Source organism: Pagrus pagrus (genome assembly GCF_965226575.1).
Source record: "Pagrus pagrus genome assembly, chromosome: 4".
NCBI lineage: Eukaryota > Metazoa > Chordata > Actinopteri > Spariformes > Sparidae > Pagrus > Pagrus pagrus.
In genome coordinates, this window is record NC_140188.1 from 36,197,486 (window position 1) to 36,208,113 (window position 10,628).

Sequence of the window (10,628 nt, forward strand, 5' to 3'; positions counted from 1 at the left end):
CGTTACTTGAAAAGTCATTTAACACAATGAACATTTTAAATGTCCATTGCATCACTGTCATTAAAAATTTGATAACACCAAAATATGCAAAGTTTCTTACAGTTTCAAACCACATTTTTATTGGAATACAGCACTGTGTCGCAAGTAAAATGTATTTATGTCTACTTCACTCTTATACACAGATTTTACTTTGCTGTCTATGATTTTTAACCTAATGTACTTAAAGTGTCAAAGAAGAATTCACACTAATTTACCTTGTAACATTCTTGCAGTGATTGACTGATGTTTTCTTTTCACCCAGTGGATCCAGAAAAAGAGTTTTTTTCTCTGCTGGCAAGATCACCTAAATATAGAGTTAAAAATTAATAAATATACTGTAAGAGTAGCGCTAAAGTTCTTCATCAATACTATGCAGACTGCATATTCACCATGTACACACACACACACACACACACACACACACACACACACACACACACACACACACACACACACACACACACAAAATTACCACCAGCATCCAGTGATGACCCTCGTTTACGATACCCACGATGAAATTGTATAGCAGTGGGTCAATCTGCAAGATAACATAAGAAATCAAAAAATTCTGGTGATTATACAGTAGCATATTTTGGTGTATTAATTATTGCAATAACATGAGATAATATTGTTTATTACCTTAACTTTGGGTTTCTGTCCCTCCCAAATGCGGGTGATTTCAAATGAGTCCAATACAAACGCCTTGTCTGTGTTCTCATCATTATATTTTTTGACAAGCAGGGTCAGATATGCATTGATAACCTGTAATTTAAAAAGAAAATGTTCAAAACATATTTTGCATGTCAAAAAAATAATTAAAAATGACTGTGCCTAACTTAAAGGTATGCTCAATACAGAAACCATTTCAAAAGAAAAAAAAAACTCCTCACCTCACTTTCAAACTCCCTTTGTGGCCCAGTGTTGTAAATATCCCCAAAGAAGATTTTATATGGGCCAATTTTGGAAAAGAGGACATAATCCTTCTTCCCCTCCCATGCGTCTTTCACATCTATAAAAGTAAGTTTTAAAGTTGTAGAATTACATTCTGTGAGGACTTATAAAATACACTTGAGATACAAAATAAATTTGCTCAAATGCTAAGCTTATTGAATAACATGTTTTTGTACACAAAAATGTTGTTTTTCTATTCATGATATAGGCTATTAAGGGTGTAATACATTACAATTGTTTAAATTTGGATTACTCTGATGTGTATTCGACTTCCAGGCTATTTCAAGTTTTCTGATGGAAAATATTGAGCAGAACTTTTAACTCATCACTAAATTCACAATTTATGTCTGTATTTTACTGTCATCTTTATTTGCGAAATCCTCTGAGTTGTTATGACTGATTATAAATATTTAGCAGACCGGAGCCCACCCATAAAATTTTCACCCTGAATATTTAAAACTGCAAGTGAAGTTAATAAAAGTGAATACATTTATCAAAAAGGTGCTTGCTGAGGAGTTTGTGGATGTGAGGCAGGCAGCTAACCTGAAAGGGTAGAGGCCCTTTGCCCTGAGGAGGTTGTGGTGGGTGGGACGGCCGATGAGGAGGAGGTGGGTGGAACAGCAGAGGATGAGGTGGGTGGAGCAGCAGAGGTGGAGGTGGTGGATAGGACAGCCGAGGAGGGGGTGGTGGGTGGAGCAGCAGAGGAGGAGTTAGTGGGTGGAACAGTAGAGGAGGAGGTGGTGGATGGGACAGCCGAGGAGGGGGTGGTGGATGGGACAGCCGAGGTGGAGGTGGTGGGTGGAGCAGCAGAGGAGGAGGTAGTGGGTGGAACAGTAGAGGAGGAGGTGGGTGGGACAGCCGAGGAGGGGGTGGTGGGTGGAGCAGCAGAGGAGGAGGTAGTGGGTGGAACAGTAGAGGAGGAGGTGGGTGGGACAGCCGAGGAGGGGGTGGTGGGTGGAGCAGCAGAGGAGGAGGTAGTGGGTGGAACAGTAGAGGAGGAGGTGGTGGATGGGACAGCCGAGGTGGAGGTGGTGGATGGGACAGCCGAGGTGGAGGTGGTGGGTGGAGCAGCAGAGGAGGAGGTGGTGGGTGGAACAGTAGAGGAGGGGGTGGTGGATGGGACAGTAGAGGAGGAGGTGGTGGATGGGACAGCCGAGGAGGGGGTGGTGGATGGGACAGCCGAGGAGGGGGTGGTGGATGGGACAGCCGATGAGGAGGAGGTGGGTGGAACAGCAGAGGATGAGGTGGGTGGGACAGTAGAGGAGGAGGTGGTGGATGGGACAGCCAAGGAGGGGGTGGTGGATGGGACAGCCGAGGTGGAGGTGGTGGGTGGAGCAGCAGAGGAGGAGGTAGTGGGTGGAACAGTAGAGGAGGAGGTGGGTGGGACAGCCGAGGAGGGGGTGGTGGGTGGAGCAGCAGAGGAGGAGGTAGTGGGTGGAACAGTAGAGGAGGAGGTGGTGGATGGGACAGCCGAGGTGGAGGTGGTGGATGGGACAGCCGAGGTGGAGGTGGTGGGTGGAGCAGCAGAGGAGGAGGTGGTGGGTGGAACAGTAGAGGAGGGGGTGGTGGATGGGACAGTAGAGGAGGAGGTGGTGGATGGGACAGCCGAGGAGGGGGTGGTGGATGGGACAGCCGAGGAGGGGGTGGTGGATGGGACAGCCGATGAGGAGGAGGTGGGTGGAACAGCAGAGGATGAGGTGGGTGGGACAGTAGAGGAGGAGGTGGTGGATGGGACAGCCGAGGAGGGGGTGGTGGGTGGAACAGTAGAGGAGGAGGTGGGTGGAACAGCAGAGGATGAGGTGGGTGGGACAGCAGAGGAGGTGGTGGATGGGACAGCCGAGGAGGGGGTGGTGGGTGGAACAGTAGAGGAGGAGGTGGTGGATGGGACAGCCGAGGTGGAGGTGGTGGATGGGAGTTTGTGGGGAACTCTTGGTTTTTCCTCTGTGAAAACAACCAAGTGATCTGTATTTATTTTAGGAACAGTCACTCCACGGCTGTCCAGGAGGTCCACACTTTTCCCTTGTATGGCCACAATCGTGTAGGGTCCAAGGTAAGTCGGGTCCAATTTACCCCCTTTCCTCTGCTGGCTCCTCACGTTCTTCCTCATAACTTTCATCCCCACCTTTAACTGAGGAGTGGGTTTTTTGCCTTTTGTTTTTTTTTGAGGTTTAGTGTTTTGAATGGCACTCTGAAGTGCATCATCCAGTTTGAGGATGCCCTCGGTAACCTCCTCAACAGAGAGGTTGTCCTCAACACTGCTATCCACCTATAAAAATTTCACAATTAAATTGAAGCACTAACACACAAAGTGTTGTTGTAATGTTACATTATGACTATAGTTAGTTTAGTTTGTTTATACAGAGTGCAACTCACCCTGTACTGTTCAGGTATTTGGGAGGGGTATCTCGCCTCTCTACCAAACATTAAATAGAATGGGGAATATTTTGTTGTCATTTGGCATTTGGTCCTCAGGCCAAACATGACAGCATCCAAATGTGTGTCCCAAGTTTCGGGCCTTTCCTTGACCAATTTGGACAGTGCCCTAGAAAAAAAGAAAAATAATAAAGCACTCCTTTTTAAGTCCTATATGTGCTTGTTTTTTGTTTTTTTTAAATATGAAGTTCAAAATTATTTCTACATGTTAAAATAGACATACCTCTGGATGGTCCCATTCATTCTTTCCACAAGGCCATTGGTCTGCGGATGATATGGTGAGCAAAGACTTCTTTTGATCCCCAAAATTCCGCAGACCTTTTGATTCATCTGTATTAGGGATAAATAATGACAGTAAATGTAAAAAATGCATAGATGTAATAAGATATGACTATGATATCTGAACATTTATTTAAGAGTAAAATAAGCCATTTCCAAAGTTATGTTTGCATTAGATGTTTGTTATGTATATTTATTTCATGTAGTTCTTCATACATACTTCATTAACAAATTCCCGGCCTTGATCTGTTAAAATCCTCTTGGGACATTCGAACTGGTAAACAAACTTTAAAATGCATTGGGTGACTTCTTCTGCTGATTTGTTTTTGATGGCATATGCTTGGGGCCACTTTGTCATGTAATCAATCAGTACACAGATGTACTGGTTTTCTGCTGTGCTGGTTTTAAGCTTTCCTATTAGGTCCATCCCAATGAGCTCAAATGGTGTGCTGACCTATAACAAAGACAATATAACTCATTAATAATAATAATAATTTTTTGTGTAAAAGGAAAAGATGAAACAAAAACAAAAATTCTTTCTTACCTTTATTGGTGTGTATTCCACCTCCTGCTTAATGACAGCACTGCTGGCCTGGCATGCAGTACACTGCTTCACCTGATAACAACAACCAATGAACAAAGTATTACAATGCCATAAAAGCACGTTTTCATTTCTACACCATGTAAATGTTTAGAGTGTAGCATTAACAGACAATTTCTAAAATAAAGGGAATGTTGTGTGATGGGAAACATTAGTTCATACTGACCCACAGATTTATGTCCTCTGACATGCCAGGCCAGTAAAATCTTTTTGAAATTGCAGTCCGAGTCTTCTTCTGGCCACAGTGTGCACCCACACTGCTTGCATGCAAGTCTACAAACACTGTGTTTGCCTCCTCTTGCCCACATACCACTTTTGCCTTAAGTGCTTGAGATGTTCCTTTGTACCGCAAGTAGTACAACTGTCCATCTGTAATGAGTCAAAAACATCCGAGTTGTAAGCCAGTATTAATGAAAGTGATAATATTGGAATCAGTTTCACTACAATACTAATATAATACTTCACTATTGTACAATTTTTTTTTACAGCAGCTCGTTTCAATATTTCATATGAGGCCCTATCCTGTTAAACATAAAATTATTTTCCAGCTATGTGCCCATGTGTCGCTGATGCTTCCCTGAATGGACGCAATAAACGCACTATCCATGCATCCCAGGTACGCGTAAAATCACTATCAGGGCAGGAAACCAGGACTTAACAGAAAAAACGAGGACTGAAGTTGGTTTTCATCAAAAACTACATGCTTTAACAATATTCTGAATTTAAATTGACATCAAGAAATAATGAGGGCAAAGTGCTCCGCGTTATTTCAGCACCACGACCACGGACAAGGAAAGGTCGAGACATGCGGACAGACGGCCGTCTACAGACGCTGTCGGTGCTGCGCTGCTGGAGCAGCCACTGGAGGCAGACAGACAGCTGTCTCCTCCATTATTACAATCTGTAAATAAACTGAGAATAATGTCACATTTTAGTTGTGCTCTTGCTGTGTTTTATTTCTCTGTTAAGTTAGGACTTAGTGACAGATCGTCTGTTTAGAGGCATTTTAACCCGAAGAAAAAAAGAAAAGAGGAGGAAAGTGATTGACAGACGTCAATCATCAGGTAGCGCACGTCAGGAGGAAAGCAGGAAAAACAAAAGGACATTAGAAATACTAAGAGAAAAGGAATAATAGTGGGAGAAGGAAAACCAGGGTCTATTGATAGTTTGCGGGCCGTTTTCAGCCTATAGGAGCGATTACTGTACCATCGCGTGTGGCATGATACGCGCATCAGTGCGGATCACGGGTGTGTGACAGGTAGACAGCTGTTTGCGTGTGTGGCGGTGGATGTACAGTAGGCCTGTGTGTGTATGTTAAGGTGAAACCTAGGTGATGAATTATTGTACTGTCTTTTACTTGGTGGCTGGCAGCTGGGCCCCCCCTGGTGGCTGGGGCCCGTTTCAATTGAAACGGTTGAAACATAGGTAAGGCCGCCTATAGGTGGGCCCCCAGCTGCCAGTGCGTGTATCATGCCACCGGAGGCTACTACTCGCTCCTAATTAATAATGCGGCAGGAAATATCAATAAAAGCGTGAAAACGGCCCGCAAACTATCAATAGACCCTGGTTTTCCTTCTCCCAATATTATTCCTCTTCTCTTAGTGTTTCTAATGTCCTTTAGTTTTTCCTGCTTTCCTCCTGACGTGCGCAACCTGATGATTGACGTCTGTCAATCACTTTCCTCCTCTTTTCTTTTTTCTTCGTGGGGTTAAAATGCCTCCAAACAGGCGATCTATGAGTAGGCTACGTCCTAACTTACCAGAGAAATAAAAGCAAGAGCACAACTAAAATTTGATATTATTGGCAGATTTTACTGTAATAATGGAGGAGACAGCTGGCTGCTCCAGCAACGCAGCACCGTGGTGCTGAAATAGCGCTGAGCACTTTGCTCTCATTACTTTAGTTGCCAATTTAAATTCAGAATATTGATAAAGCCTGTAGTTTCTGATTAAGATTCCTGTTCATGTCTGAAAATGTCATAATGATTTTGTTTCGACGAAAACCAACTTCAGTCCTCGTTTTTTCTGCTAGCCTAACACTCAATGTGTTGCGCAAACCTGGAGTGCATAGTGCGTTTATTAAAGCATCAGCGAACCATAAAACAAAGCTGATGCGAACCATAAAATTATTTGCCAGCTATGTGCCATAGCTGGCAAATAATTTTATGTTCAACAGGGTAGGGCCTCATATGAAAAATTGAAACGGGCCCCCAGATGTCTAAGGCCGCTGGTATAATGTGGTATAATGGTATAATCCATTTTTTCCCCTGGCTGGCAGCAATAGCCTACAGTATGCTGTCTTATCTTTTAATCTAAACTTAATTCAATTAAAAATGTAGGCTATGTACAATAAAATTAAACATTAAAATTTTGGGGGGGTCAACAGGTGTATTTAAATGGGACTATTTATGATGCACAATGTAAAGGGTACATTATACTCACCTTGCACTTCAAAGTTCTTCGTCTTTCGGTGAAAATTACTTTTTTGGGTTACTGTCATACCAACCGGGAAAGTTCCATCCTTTTTGAAAGCGAGTATCTGCTCAAACAGAGTGGGATCCATAGCGACAACAACTTGTACAGATAAAACTCCGAGATGTCAGGTGTTTCCTCCTGGATTTTTCTTGGCGGGGGGGGGGGTGCGCGCAAGATCACGGTGGTGGGGGTGGGGGAATCACGCCGTGAGCTGTGGCATTTTAATTACAGTGCATACACGAGCCACGTGTCAATCTTGATTGGAGGTCACTGTGAGGCCAATGTGTACATTTGTACATGTACATTTGTAGCCTATTTGTGTTTATTACTAACAGAGCCTTAGAGATGGAACTGGTAGTGGAAGACAAGCTTTACATTGTTTTAACATTTAGAAGAAAAAAAATCATTCTGAAGGTGTGGGGGCTTTTATTTTCAATGACATAGCCTAGAGGAAACCTTGATTTTTACAACAAAGTTATATCAAATTCTGCACGGGTCACTTGTGCGCATTGGATGCAAAATGTGCAGATTTGGATGTGTTAGCAGATTTGTATATGTGTGCACATGTGTGCAAAATTGTATATGTGTGCAGATTTTCATGTGTGCAGATATAATCAGGTAAATATGACTCTAAAGTTACATGAAGACATCGTGGCAGAAAAACATTTTAAGTATAAAATTTGGAGCAGGAATCAATTTTTGGCAAGTAAAAAACTGAATTTTGTATGCATTTGCCCTTTACACAATTTCCAGAGGGTACTATGGTTAATCTATAATGATCTTAATAATACTCTGTTGAGTAATAGACAGTCATTTTAGGCGAGAAAACACTTTTCATTAGCAAATTAATAGCCTCCAATCAATTTTTGGCAGGTGAAAAGGCACATTTTGTGTTGTAATGGTCCTTTAAAAGAGTTCCACATGGTCCTGTGAGCTTTAGTGTCTATTTTATGAAGCTCTTGAATGAGATCAAGTCATTTTTAGGCAGAAATCACCTACCAGTAACTGCATTTGGCCTCCAATCAATTTTTGGCAGGTGAAAAAGCACATTTTGTGTTGTAATGGTCCTTTAAAGGAGTTCCACATGGCCCTGTGAGCTTTAGTGTCTATATTATGAAGCTCTTGAATGAGATCAAGTCATTTTTAGGCAGAAATCACCATTCAGTAACTGCATTTGGCCTCCAATCAATTTTTGGCAGGTGAAAAAGCACTTTTTGTGTTGTAATGGTCCTTTAAAGGAGTTCCACATGGTCCTGTGAGCTCGAGGGTTTATATTATGAAGCTCTTGAATGAGATCAAGTCATTTTTAGGCAGAAATCACCATTCAGTAACTGTAATTGGCCTCCAATCAATTTTTGGCAGGTGAAAAAGCACTTTTTGTGTTGTACAGTAATGGTCCTTTAAAGGGGTTCCACATGGTCCTGTGAGCTCGAGGGTTTATATTATGAAGCTCTTGAATGAGATCAAGTCATATTTACGCAGAAATCACCTACCAGTAACTGCATTTGGCCTCCAATCAATTTTTGGCAGGTGAGAAAGCACTTTTTGTGTTGTAATGGTCCTTTAAAGGAGTTCCACATGGCCCTGTGAGCTTTAGTGTCTATATTATGAAGCTCTTGAATGAGATAAAGTCATTTTTAGGCAGAAATCACCATTCAGTAACTGTAATTGGCCTCCAATCAATTTTTGGCAGGTGAAAAAGCACTTTTTGTGTTGTAATGGTCCTTTAAAGGGGTTCCACATGGTCCTGTGAGCTCGAGGGTTTATATTATGAAGCTCTTGAATGAGATCAAGTCATATTTACGCAGAAATCACCTACCAGTAACTGCATTTGGCCTCCAATCAATTTTTGGCAGGTGAAAAAGCATTTTTTGTGTGGTAATGGTCCTTTAAAGGAGTTCCACATGGTCCTGTGAGCTCGAGGGTTTATATTATGAAGCTCTTGAATGAGATCAAGTCATTTTTAGGCAGAAATCACCATTCAATAACTGCATTTGGCCTCCAATCAATTTTTGGCAGGTGAAAAAGCACTTTTTGTGTTGTAATGGTCCTTTAAAGGAGTTCCACATGGTCCTGTGAGCTCGAGGGTTTATATTATGAAGCTCTTGAATGAGATCAAGTCATATTTACGCAGAAATCACCTACCAGTAACTGCATTTGGCCTCCAATCAATTTTTGGCAGGTGAAAAAGCACTTTTTGTGTTGTAATGGTCCTTTAAAGGAGTTCCACATGGTCCTGTGAGCTCGAGGGTTTATATTATGAAGCTCTTGAATGAGATCAAGTCATTTTTAGGCAGAAATCACCTACCAGTAACTGCATTTGGCCTCCAATCAATTTTTGGCAGGTGAAAAAGCACATTTTGTGTTGTAATGGTCCTTTAAAGGAGTTCCACATGGCCCTGTGAGCTTTAGTGTCTATATTATGAAGCTCTTGAATGAGATAAAGTCATTTTTAGGCAGAAATCACCATTCAGTAACTGTAATTGGCCTCCAATCAATTTTTGGCAGGTGAAAAAGCACTTTTTGTGTTGTAATGGTCCTTTAAAGGGGTTCCACATGGTCCTGTGAGCTCGAGGGTTTATATTATGAAGCTCTTGAATGAGATCAAGTCATATTTACGCAGAAATCACCTACCAGTAACTGCATTTGGCCTCCAATCAATTTTTGGCAGGTGAAAAAGCACTTTTTGTGTTGTAATGGTCCTTTAAAGGGGTTCCACATGGTCCTGTGAGCTCGAGGGTTTATATTATGAAGCTCTTGAATGAGATCAAGTCATATTTACGCAGAAATCACCTACCAGTAACTGCATTTGGCCTCCAATCAATTTTTGGCAGGTGAAAAAGCACTTTTTGTGTTGTAATGGTCCTTTAAAGGAGTTCCACATGGTCCTGTGAGCTCGAGGGTTTATATTATGAAGCTCTTGAATGAGATCAAGTCATTTTTAGGCAGAAATCACCATTCAGTAACTGCATTTGGCCTCCAATCAATTTTTGGCAGGTGAAAAAGCACTTTTTGTGTTGTAATGGTCCTTTAAAGGAGTTCCACATGGTCCTGTGAGCTCGAGGGTTTATATTATGAAGCTCTTGAATGAGATCAAGTCATTTTTAGGCAGAAATCACCATTCAGTAACTGTAATTGGCCTCCAATCAATTTTTGGCAGGTGAAAAAGCACTTTTTGTGTTGTACAGTAATGGTCCTTTAAAGGGGTTCCACATGGTCCTGTGAGCTCGAGGGTTTATATTATGAAGCTCTTGAATGAGATCAAGTCATATTTACGCAGAAATCACCTACCAGTAACTGCATTTGGCCTCCAATCAATTTTTGGCAGGTGAGAAAGCACTTTTTGTGTTGTAATGGTCCTTTAAAGGAGTTCCACATGGCCCTGTGAGCTTTAGTGTCTATATTATGAAGCTCTTGAATGAGATAAAGTCATTTTTAGGCAGAAATCACCATTCAGTAACTGTAATTGGCCTCCAATCAATTTTTGGCAGGTGAAAAAGCACTTTTTGTGTTGTAATGGTCCTTTAAAGGGGTTCCACATGGTCCTGTGAGCTCGAGGGTTTATATTATGAAGCTCTTGAATGAGATCAAGTCATATTTACGCAGAAATCACCTACCAGTAACTGCATTTGGCCTCCAATCAATTTTTGGCAGGTGAAAAAGCATTTTTTGTGTGGTAATGGTCCTTTAAAGGAGTTCCACATGGTCCTGTGAGCTCGAGGGTTTATATTATGAAGCTCTTGAATGAGATCAAGTCATTTTTAGGCAGAAATCACCATTCAATAACTGCATTTGGCCTCCAATCAATTTTTGGCAGGTGAAAAAGCACATTTTGTGTTGTAATGGTCCTT